Below are 10,890 nucleotides of genomic sequence, written 5' to 3'. Positions count from 1 at the left end.
TGACGTCTCTGTGGCTGCGTTGATCTCCTCATTTACACCTTGCGGGTCCCTCCCAGGCACGGACACGTGGACCCCCCTGGAGCAGCAGCTCTTTGGCCAGGCATTTAAAAAATACAAAAAGAATTTCCACCTGATCCAGAAGGAGGTAAAGCCGCTGGATGGATTGGTTGTATGTGTGTGCCTTCAGGGTTTGCCTCCTGCATCACCCTTACAGATTGCTTCTGGTTTGCTCACAACAGATTCCAACCAAGAGCGTGTCCCAATGCGTGGAATATTATTCTACGTGGAAAAAGAAAAAAAGATTTGGCAGCAGACAATTTCCAGCAACGGGAGGGAAGACCAAGAGGCTGCTGCAGGAGGTGGAGGAGCCCGAAGAGAAGGTGCTCAGTTATTCCCCACTTGCAACTTTGGGGCAGGAAAGGGTGACTCCGCTCCCGGCACCCAAAACCATCCCAATTTTCTGCCGAGGTGCCCATCCTCACCATCCCATTAAAGCATTTTTGGGCTCATTGGCGTTCAGAGGAGCTCACTGGGGCAGGCTCGGGCTGGTAGTTGGGGTTTGTGCTGGATCTAACACATTCCCATGTGCCCGGGCCCTTCCCAGAGATTTTAAGCTTGTTTTTCCCTTCAGCTTTCCACCTTTTGGGAAGAGAATGAAGAAGAAGGAATAAAGCAATAAACTCTCTCTGGTTTATAGATTGGACTTGTAAGTGCTGGCCCTGCATCCCCCGCTGGCTGCAACCTCATGGCGTGAGGATCAGTGGCAGTGGCCCTGCTGCTGTCCTCTGTCCCAACCTTGTCCTTGCCCTCCTCGCCAGAGCCCTGCTGTGTGCTGGGCCCTGCTGTGCTGCCGCAGGGCCACGGCTCCTTGTGCAGGACCCCGCTCACAACCCCGTGCCAGGGCTGTGTGGGGCAGGCTCACAGCTCCCCACCCTGCAGCTCTGCCACCATCACTGCAGATGCCCCGAGCACAGAACCACAGAATGAACCGGGTTGGAAAAGACCTCCAAGATCATCCAGTCCAACCATTCCTGGCACTGCCATGGCCGCCATTAACCCTTGTCACTGAGGGACTCAGCTACACGGTGTGTGAACACTTGCAGGAACGGTGACTCCAGCACTGCCCTGGGCAGCCTGTTCCAATGCCTGAGCACCCTTTGGGGAAGGAATTGTTCCTCATCTCCATCTAAACCTCCCCTGATGCAGCTTGAGGCCGTTTCCTCTTGCCCCTTGTGAGCAGAGACCAGCCCCCTCCTGGCTCCATCCTCCTGTCAGGCAGTTGGAGAGAGCGATAAGGTCCCCCCTGAGCCTTCTCCTCTCCAGACTAAACCCCCCCAGGTCCCTCAGCTGTTCCTCATCACACTTGTGCTCCAGGCCCTGCACCAGCTCCATTGCCCTTCTCTGGCCCCGCTCCAGCACCTCAATGGAAGTGAGCGGATGGGACAAGCCGTTGGTGCTGCTGCCTGATGGCCTCCTGCAGCCCCCAGGGCAGTGCGCAGCCCCACGCTGCACCCAGAGCCGGCTGGGGAGAGGCTGCGCCCCTGCAATGAGAGCCTCTGTACTTTACAGTTACCTTGGGACTGATCAAGGAGGCTTTGAAATCCTGAACACCATGGATTTGGAAAGTAGGAATGAAACCCTGGGTCCTAAAAGGTGGCTGTTGGTACTAAAACACAGGCTTGGAACCTGAAAATGAGGATTTTTTGGCCCTGGAAATGGGGATTTACAGCTAAAAATGGGTCTTTGGATGGTCAAAATGAGGCTTTGGACTTGAAGAAAACAATGCTTTGATTCCTCCATGAGTAGTCTCTATCCTAAAAAGAGGGTTTGGAGCATCAAATGGAGTCTTTCAACTCCAGAATCAGAGATTTGGACCCTAAAAATGAGGCTTTGAGCCCTTCAGGAAACCCTGACCCTAACCCTTCACCTTGGGGCCAGGCTTGCTCTGGAGTTTCTCACTGCTGCAGCGATGTGTCTGCAGGCAAACCCTCAGATGCTCCAAGCCCTCCAAACTCTTCCCATCACAGCACCCAGCATCAGCCCTTGCCCCCCACTGCCACCAGGCACTCCCAGGCCCTTCCCTCCCCACAGATGCTGCAGAAGAACCAAAGCCTCCACACCCACTGGAGTATGAGGCACCCACCAGCACAGGGGTGTGGGGTGCACCCCCCTCCCCATGAACGACACCGAGCCCTCGTTGGTTGCTGCCTCCGCAGTGGTTTATTGGGGTGGGAGATGAGAGCCCCCGTGCAGCAGCAGAGCCCGGCTCCTGCGGCAGGGACTGATTTCCAGCCTCACTAAAGCAGCAATGCAATACTGGAGAGCAACAGGCAATCCCAAACTCCAGTATTTACGTGCTGCTAGAGCACTGCTGACAACTGTCCATCCCAGCGCCTCGCGACGGCCCCCAAACCCCACCTTTCCCCCCCAAAACACAGGGCAACAGAGTACCTTAGCTGATCCTTTGCTGGGGAAAGGACTGAAGAGCAATAGGTGAGGCAGCAGCTGAAAGCACAGTGCTCATGCCAACACTGGTTGTGCCCATAATTGGAGGACAAAAAGGAGCCTTGAGTCCTTCCTGCCTGCAGGGCCAGCCCCGCTGAGACACACACGGACACACAAACTCATAGGGAATATATTTGGAGCTGCAGAGGATGTGCACAGATACAAGCACCAAGAGAACTGGTCTACACATACCTGTTCAACTCAACTAAAGAGATACATGGGAATGTGTTAGCTCCCACGTCTATGATAACCAGAAGCTCACTTTCTTGTCTTATCCTTGAGGTAATGAGGCAGCCCAGAATGGTCTGTATCTCCTTGTCCCTACAAACCATGATGTGCTGCTACATCTCCTCAAAGCCCACTGAATGTTGACATTCCAAATGGTATTTTGAATTTATATATATATGTATGTATTTTGAAACCATGATATAAGGCACTGAAGAACACTCTACAATGAAGACATTTAACGTGTATGCATTACCACCACAGGACTTTTTGTTTTTCTTCACGGGTGCTATCAGAAAGTCTGTAACTATAAGAGAACAAGCGGTTACACAGTGCAAACAGTTTCAGAAACAAAACCAGAAATTCACTGTTCCCCACCCCTACCCCCAAAGCACCCTTAACATGTGGGTCCCAGCAAATCTACACTTCAGATCCAGCAGATCTGCTGCTTTTGCTCCTGTAAAGAGCCTGCAGACCTTCCTGGTCCTTCCAAATGCTCTATGGATAAACATTACCTTGTGCTTTCCGCTTAGGGGCTGCTGAACATCAAGGATTTTTCCAGAAGTCCCAACGTGAATATGTCAGATAAATAAATTCAGGTTCCAACAGTTCAAACCTGTTCAGTTTGCCTTAAAATAGTCTTATTCTGAGAAATAAAAAAATAAAACCCCATTTTTTTAAAAAAGAGTAGATTATGCTCGTTTAGTATTTGAATGAATAAACCTTATATGACTGATATTAAAGACACGCTGGAACTCCATCACCTCCTCCGCCTGTACCAGTGAACTCCAGTGTGGGGCAGAACAGAGGCTGCCAGAGGCACTTGCACACCAGCCTGCGAGGCTGTGCAGGAGCCATGCAGACAGCCTGACATCTCCTGTGTTTCCTTTCCACTTTTTTTTCCTTATTCCAGTGATGTGACAACTTCCTTCAATTCATTTTCTTAAGAAGCAGCATCACAAAAAGCCCTGAACAATGTCAGAGATGACGCCACCGGTTCAAACGCTGGTGCCGTCCCCTCGCGCTGAACACGCTGCTGGTTTGTTCTCCTCCCGGTCCCTGCCTCTTCAGCAAACTTAAAAACAGGAATTCCAAAAGCTCTCCTGACCCGTGCCAAATCATTGCAGATTTTAAATCAAATATTTGCCTACAAAAAAAAACCAACAAAAACCAAACCCAGCAGTATTTTTTTACCACTTCAGCATCCTCAATACTGATAGCACCAGGTCCAACTCCCCAGCGAGCAACTACAAAGCCAACAAGTACCCGGAGAAAGTTAAACCTAAAGCTAAAACCTGAAACAAAACAACCCCCCTTGTAATTACCATTAATATTTCTGTAACATTTTACTTCACTGTACCTGTGTAGTTATTTCTTTCATCTCTTCAAGTGACTCAAAAAGAAAGCAACAGTAAAAAAGCTCAGCTCTAGAATCCCTTCTGTGTTTGAGGTTCATGCTTTAATTAATGGTTTTATACATATATATAAAAAAAACAGTCTTTAGCCTAGTTTGAGAAGGGGGCAAGAGCTCTCTTCAGCAAGCAGGACTTTGCAAAATGAGGGCTCAATACACCTCCACCAGCCTATTCTCTAGCACAAAGGGAAAAATCAACGTTCAGACCAAGTATTGGGCAAGTGGAAATTTGGGACGGGCAGTGAAACACGTATCTGAGAAAGTATGTGTGCTTATGACATGACAGCATAATTATTTTCAGCACTAGAAAGCTGTGTTTGAATCATCCCATCTGACACTTCAGCTTCTTTCAAATTTAAAGAAGTTAAACCCCTTTGGATTCTCAATGTGAAATCGGAAAGACGGCGGCTGAACAGAATGGTCTGAGTTCATCTCGACCTCTCCAAGGTGTTAACGGCAGTGCCCCAGGAATGTTTCAGAGGAACCTGTATTTATTTATCCAGAGGGATGCTCCTGCATTTCAGAGCAGGTTGGACATGCGAACTTACCTTCCCAACTCACCTTTGGATGCTGGCACATCGGCTCCTCCTGCACTGACTCTCTCTGGTCACAAGGCAATCACTGTCTCAACGGGAACTAGAAAGCAACACACAGAAGGGTTTATGAGGTGCAGCAGTCCCCTCCCGAGGCACATGCAGACTACAAAGACTCGGATGGGCACAAATAGTTTTAAAATTAGGGGGAAAAACCCCAAAATAATCAAGTTTTCACCTCTGGAGAAGGCAGACTATGAAGCAGCATTTCCAAAGCAGAGCTTAAGAGAAACTGCATCCCTCCTCTCCCTGTTCTCCCCATTCTTGCAGCTGGGGCTACAGGCAGCGTTGCCACGAGGAGTGTGACTCGGGGCAGTGGTACCCAAGACACAATGGTGACCTGAATCATAACCCAGCGAGGAGGAACAACACAGGTCCCACCAGCCAAAACCAGCGGCAGCTCTGGGGGCGAGCGGGAAGCTGCTAGGCACAACCACAGACAGCATCAAGCCCACCTCCCCTCCCTGAAGGGGTTAAACCAGCAGCAGTAGAACAACCTGTTGGTCTTCAGAAGCAAAAGAAACATCTTTGTGATGTGATAACCCATGCCTAGGACAAGCAGGTAAGATGCAGAGAGGCTATTCATGGGGCTGGGGGTTCGTGGTGACACTGATGGGTGCTCAGCCACTCACTGCCAGGGGGAGGCAGCACCCAGGGAGCACCCGCCAGCCATGAATAGGGGTGTCCTGCTGTGCTGGTAGCCCCAAACAGTAAGAGAGCTGTCCCAAAAGTTCCACCTGAATGCAAAAGCATGGCAACAGCTCTTCTGCTGCCACAAGCTCTGCGCCTGTGGAACATACACCAGCTATTTCTAGAAACCGAGACTTCTACCTGTCATCTGCATAAGCCAACCACCTACAAAGGTTTAATTAAATCCCCCAAATAACTGGGGAATTGGAACACGCAGAAATCCGTTAATGCAGTTCACAAAACAATGCAACTTCTGCTTGCCAAAGTATATTGGGCAATTAAGTAACCCCCCCTCCCACCCCAAGCCCAAACTCATGCTAAAAACTAAACCAAAGTCACCCTGAAATAGAGGGTTCCCTTAAAAGACAACCAGGTCTCTCCTCACTGTCACCAGAAATAAAAAGAAAGGGGGGGAAAAGAAGTCAGAGAAAGCGCCATAGGAAAGGGAAGGAAATAAAGACAGGAGCCAGTGAGAGGGCAGATTTGCATACAGAGCTTTCACTGACTCGCCCACTGCAGGGCTAAGTAAGCCCAAAGACAAGTAAATATGAAGTATTTCCTACATACATAAAGCACAAGAAACAACTCTGCTATCAAACAGCTTTCATACAGGAGACACACACAGGCAAACCCTGAAGTCATTGTTCTCATTTGAAAGAATAAAAATAAAACAAAAAAGCATTTACTATTTTGCAAAAAGACTAAAAATAAATCATCTCGTTACAGCTGAAGGTCCCAGATGTTAAATTAGTGACATATAATTATGGTGGTAAAACGAAAATAAGGGGGCGAGTAGCACCAGCGAAACCCTTCCTGTCTGCCCGGGGCTGCAAAACCCCACCACGTCCATCCCTGCCCCGTTTGAACAATGAAATTGAAACAAAAGTCACGTATTCATATTTACAGATGTGGCCAACAGCCGGAATCAGCCCCGACGCTTGATCCACAACCCCCAAACGCTTCCAGCTCTGACACTTCCAACACGAAAGGCAGCGGGAGGAGAAGTGACTGTCGCGGAGCACGAGCAGTCGGACGTGGGAACTGCACGCAGCCACGTTACGTTCATTTGCATCCCCTCGGAGCACCCAAAAAACCACCCTTACGTGAGTTTTAGACTTCACCCTGGGCAGCAAGAAACGCATAAAATGGGTTTTCTCCCTGTTGGCTGGTCAGAGCTATAGGAGAGTGGGTAATTTCTCACATAGCTATATGAAAACCACGTTTTCCTCACCAATTCACGCAGGGAAAGGGCAGGAGCAGCAGCACCCCACACGGCTCACAGCGCTATCCCAGCTCAGCGCGGCGCACCTTCCGCCTGTTAAACCACCGTGCGCCGAGGTGGGGCCGGAGCCCCGAAACCAAACGGCAGCTCCAAAGGGCGAATTCAAACAACGCACCGAATTAATTCGTTAACTTGGCTCCCTCCGAAACTCAGCCCCGGAGCAGCTCCTGCCAGAACTGTCGGAGCTATCGCAACGGGGCTGCGAACGGGACGGGAGCGCCTGGTGCTCAACAGGCCTGGGGGCTAAGACTTCAACTTACAGTACTCCTGGAAAACCAGTAAAATCCACAGAAAAACTCCGGGATCCACAGTTTTTTCTCACCACTGCTGAGGAGAGGAAAAGTAGGATGCTTCTTGTTACTTCCAGTTGTCTTTTTGCATTGTCATCTCATCCACTTTTAAACAAGGGACAGATCTGGAAGCCTGATTCCTCTAAAGTTGATTTGTTAAGAAGAGGGGGGGGAAGGAAAAGAAAATAGTAATATTTTTTTGGTCAGACGAACAATAATTCAAACCATAACAAGCACACAGTAATTACATTTCTTTTATGAAATATACTCGGGTCACTTTGCCTGCAGCAAACTCCCCTCTTACATTTCGTCAGTGCTTATTGCATTAGCAGCTCCGTTTTAGTGTTTCCCACCAAAGGGGGATAACTCAGCACAGACTTTTGCAGCTGATGGCGACTTCTTTGGGTTTCTTCAGCGCAGAAGATGATGAAACTTGGCAGAAGGACCCTCACCTACACCCGCCTGTAGCGCACGGGCACAACTTATCTCTGGGTTTTATTGTTGGAGGGAGAAATTCCAGTTTTAACCTTGGAAAACCCACTCTGGACGCAAGAAAAAAATTGTCTTTATGTACCTGATGCAGATATGGGGGCAAAAAGTTGTATTTAGGATACATTAAGAAAGGGAAAAACCTCCCAAAGCTGCACTTGGACGTCGCCTTTGCCAGGATATTCAAATTTCCTGTACAAAGCAAGTCACCAGCATGGGAGGGGGGAGAGGAAAAAACAGCAGAAGCTGGGTGCGAATTATTACCTTTTCGTAAATATTTTAAATTATTTCACCCGGTTTTTGCTTTATTTTTGGTTATACTAGTATTATTCTAATCTATAAAGCTATTTTTAATCTATAACACTACATATAAAAGTATAGTGAAGCCCCGGGGTGAAGCAGGGGTCGGTGGCAACCGGGCTCCCCGTTTCCTTAATAAAAAAGAGGGAAACGGGTAAAAACCGGGTAAAACCGGGGTAAAACCGGGTAAAAACGGGGTAAAACCGGGTAAAACGCCGAACCCCGAACCACACCTGCGGGGGCGGGCGCGGCTCCCCCCAAATGATATTAAAACGATTATTACTAATGACAAACCCACAAGCAAAAGACGTTCGGGGTGGGATGGGGGGGTCGCTCCGCACCCACGTGGGAACCGTCCCGCTCCCGCCCTAACGGTCCGGGGGGGGGGGGGGGGGCACCGCCCCGGCCGCTCCCGCTGTCACTGCCGCTGCGTCACGGGCCGCCGACCCCCCCCCCCCGGGGAAAAAAGTTCTTTTATAGCGATTTTCCCCCTTATTTCCACCCTATTCCTTTAAGTCTCTCCCGGTCCGGTGCCGCTGTTCGTCCGCCCCGTCCGTCTTCCCGCCCACAGCGGCGCGGGGGGGACCGCGCTGTGCACCCCCCACCCCCCCCCTTCGGGCCGGGCCGGGCCGAGCCGTCCCGCCCGCGGTGGTGGGAGCGGGGAGCGGGCGGCGGGTGCCGGTCGGGGCCCCCCCGAGCCCGCCGCCCTGCCCGCGCTCCCTCCTTCCCTCCTCACCTCCGAGTCCACTCGAAAATGGCGCCGAAACCGAAAAAACTTCGCAAATTTCATTGTAGGCGGTTGCAAGGGCTGCTGGGAGCGGGGGGGCGCCCGCACCGCCCGACGGGGCGGGACGGGGATGGGCGCGGGGCGGGGCCGGGACGGGCACGTCGAGGGGGTGAGCGGCCCCGTGGGTCGCGCTAGGACCGGGAAGCGGTGGCCGGTGGCCGGTGGGGATTCACCTGACCCGGCACCGTGCCCCTGCGCCTCCGGAGCTGCGTGCGGGGAAACACCCGCGATAGGGAAAATAAATCTCTGTAAGTCACTGAAGGTGCGCGGGAATCTCAGCTTTGCCCTTGGGGCATACGGGTTCCTTCTAGCGCCTCTTCCCTCCGCGGTTCACAGACCCTTACAAACCGTCCCGAGGAGCGAGGATGCTCCTTCAGCCCTCCTTGGCTACAAGATGATTTCTTGCTGCTCAGTGCGTGGTTCTGACCATGCACAGGAGATCAGAGCGGGGTTTGTAATTGTTTTGGGGTCTTCTTCCCCCCTACAACTATGATACTTAAGTTCTCAATCACCATTTCCAGCCTTCACTTCCTGACGATGCTCCACACCTTGCTCTGGCAGGCAGCTGGCACAGCTTTATAGCCTGCCCAGAGCCATGCAGGAGTGCAGAGACTGGGATTTGGGAGCCCATATCACACACCCTGGGTGTGGGATGGCACCAGGGCACACTCGAGGGGAAGAGTCACGTTTTGGAGAGCCAGTGCACTGAAGATCTTTTAATGTGAGAAGACAGAGCTTGGGAGGATGGTGATTTGACCCATCAGTGTCTGCTTGAGCCCAGAATCCCACTGTGTGCTGGGCTGCCCCCCCAAGAGCGTGAGCAGCAGGTCAGGGAGGGGATTTTCCTTCTCTGCTGCGCCCTGGGGAGACCCCCCTGCAGTCCTGATCCAGCTCTGGGGCAACAGCACAAGAGGGACGTGGAGCTGCTGGAGCGAGGCCAGAGGAGGCCGCGGAGATGCTGCGAGGGCTGGAGCAGCTCTGCTCTGGAGCCAGGCTGAGAGAGCTGGGCTGGGGCAGCCTGGAGAAGAGAAGGCTCCTGAAGGGGAGACCTTAGAGCAGCTCCAGTGCCTAAAGGGGCTCCAGGAAACCTGGAGAGGGGCTTTGGACAAGGGCCTATAGGGACAGGACAAGGGGAATGGCTTTAACCTGCCAGAGGGGAGATTGAGATGAGCTCTTAAGCAGAAGCTCTTCCCTGTGAGGGTGCTGAGGCGCTGGCACAGACTTTTCCCAGAGAAGCTGTGGCTGCCCCATCCCTGGCAGTGTTCAAGGCCAGGTTGGACACAGGGGCTTGGAGCAACCTGCTGTAGTGGAAGGTGTCCCTGCCCGTGGCAGGGGATTGGAACTGGGTTGAGCTTTGAGGTCCCTTCCAACACAAACCAGTCTGGGATTCTGTGAGCCTATGACTGTGCCGGAGGGAAGCCAGGCAAGCCAAGGCCTGGGAGAAGCGATGTTGGGGCAAAGCAGTCCCTTCCAAAGGGAGAACCCAGATGTGGAGTTTTGTCACGTCCATTGTTGGGAATGGGCAGAGCTGTGAAGTGTCTCACTGGCTTGGTGGGTTCGTCATCTTCCTGTTGCAGTTTTTACCTCTACCCCCACCCCAAAGAACGAAAAAAAACCCCAAACCCCAAACCCTGTTGCTAAATAATTGCTCTGTTCTCACAGGTGAGCGGTGAAGCGCAATTAATTCTGCTTCGTGAAGCGCTTCTGAGCCTCTGATGGAAACATGTAAGGGCAAAACACTATTATTTTGCAACTTGCCAAGGCTGATAAGAGCGGTGCAAACGGAAAAAGCCTTACCACTGAAGGGTATTGCAGCCCTGCACTTTTTCCACTCAAGATCTTAGAAACGAGCTGATGGCTGCTGCTTTTCATTTAAGCAGGGTTTTTCCCCCCCTTCTGAAAGAAACGCAATCACAACTGAGTATTCTGGAGGGACTTCATCTTTAAACAAATAATGTTTTTCTTGTTGGGTGTGCACTATTATTTTCTTAATTATTCCTGGATTTCTGCCTGTTCCACCAAGAGTTTTCTCAGATGGCAGAAACAATTGGTCCTCTTTTTTTTTATTACACTAATAGCAAAAAGTATCCCTAATAAAAAGACTCTGTACATCCCATAAACTCAAACAGGACCCATTTTGCCAACTATCACACCTCTTCATTGAGGCATCTTATACACTGTTTTTCTTCTCCTTCTTCTTTTTTCCGCATTACTAGTATTGTTTACTACTCGGCCTCACTGGCTGGCTGCTTTTTGGTGCCAAAATGGAAGGAATCGAGTCATTTATTCAGCACCAGAGCCCTCCCACTCACCCT

At 51.1% G+C, this 10,890-nt stretch overlaps 1 long non-coding RNA gene across 2 annotated transcripts; it reads right to left on the bottom strand.

Annotated features, from left to right (window-relative positions):
• Positions 1 to 2,197: 2,197 nt before the first annotated feature.
• Positions 2,198 to 8,056, bottom strand: LOC115613163. Of its 2 annotated transcripts, none has more exons than XR_003993293.1 (2): positions 6,970 to 8,056; positions 2,198 to 4,780 (listed from the first exon to the last, which is right to left on the bottom strand). It is a non-coding gene; the product is annotated as an uncharacterized LOC115613163 (long non-coding RNA). The 2 variants fall into 2 exon arrangements; XR_003993294.1 differs by having other exon boundaries at positions 7,032 to 8,056.
• Between the last annotated feature and the right edge of the window lie 2,834 nt (positions 8,057 to 10,890).

Source organism: Strigops habroptila, chromosome 9 (genome assembly GCF_004027225.2).
Source record: "Strigops habroptila isolate Jane chromosome 9, bStrHab1.2.pri, whole genome shotgun sequence".
Lineage (NCBI taxonomy): Eukaryota > Metazoa > Chordata > Aves > Psittaciformes > Psittacidae > Strigops > Strigops habroptila.
This window is presented reverse-complemented; position numbering and strand designations above follow the sequence as displayed.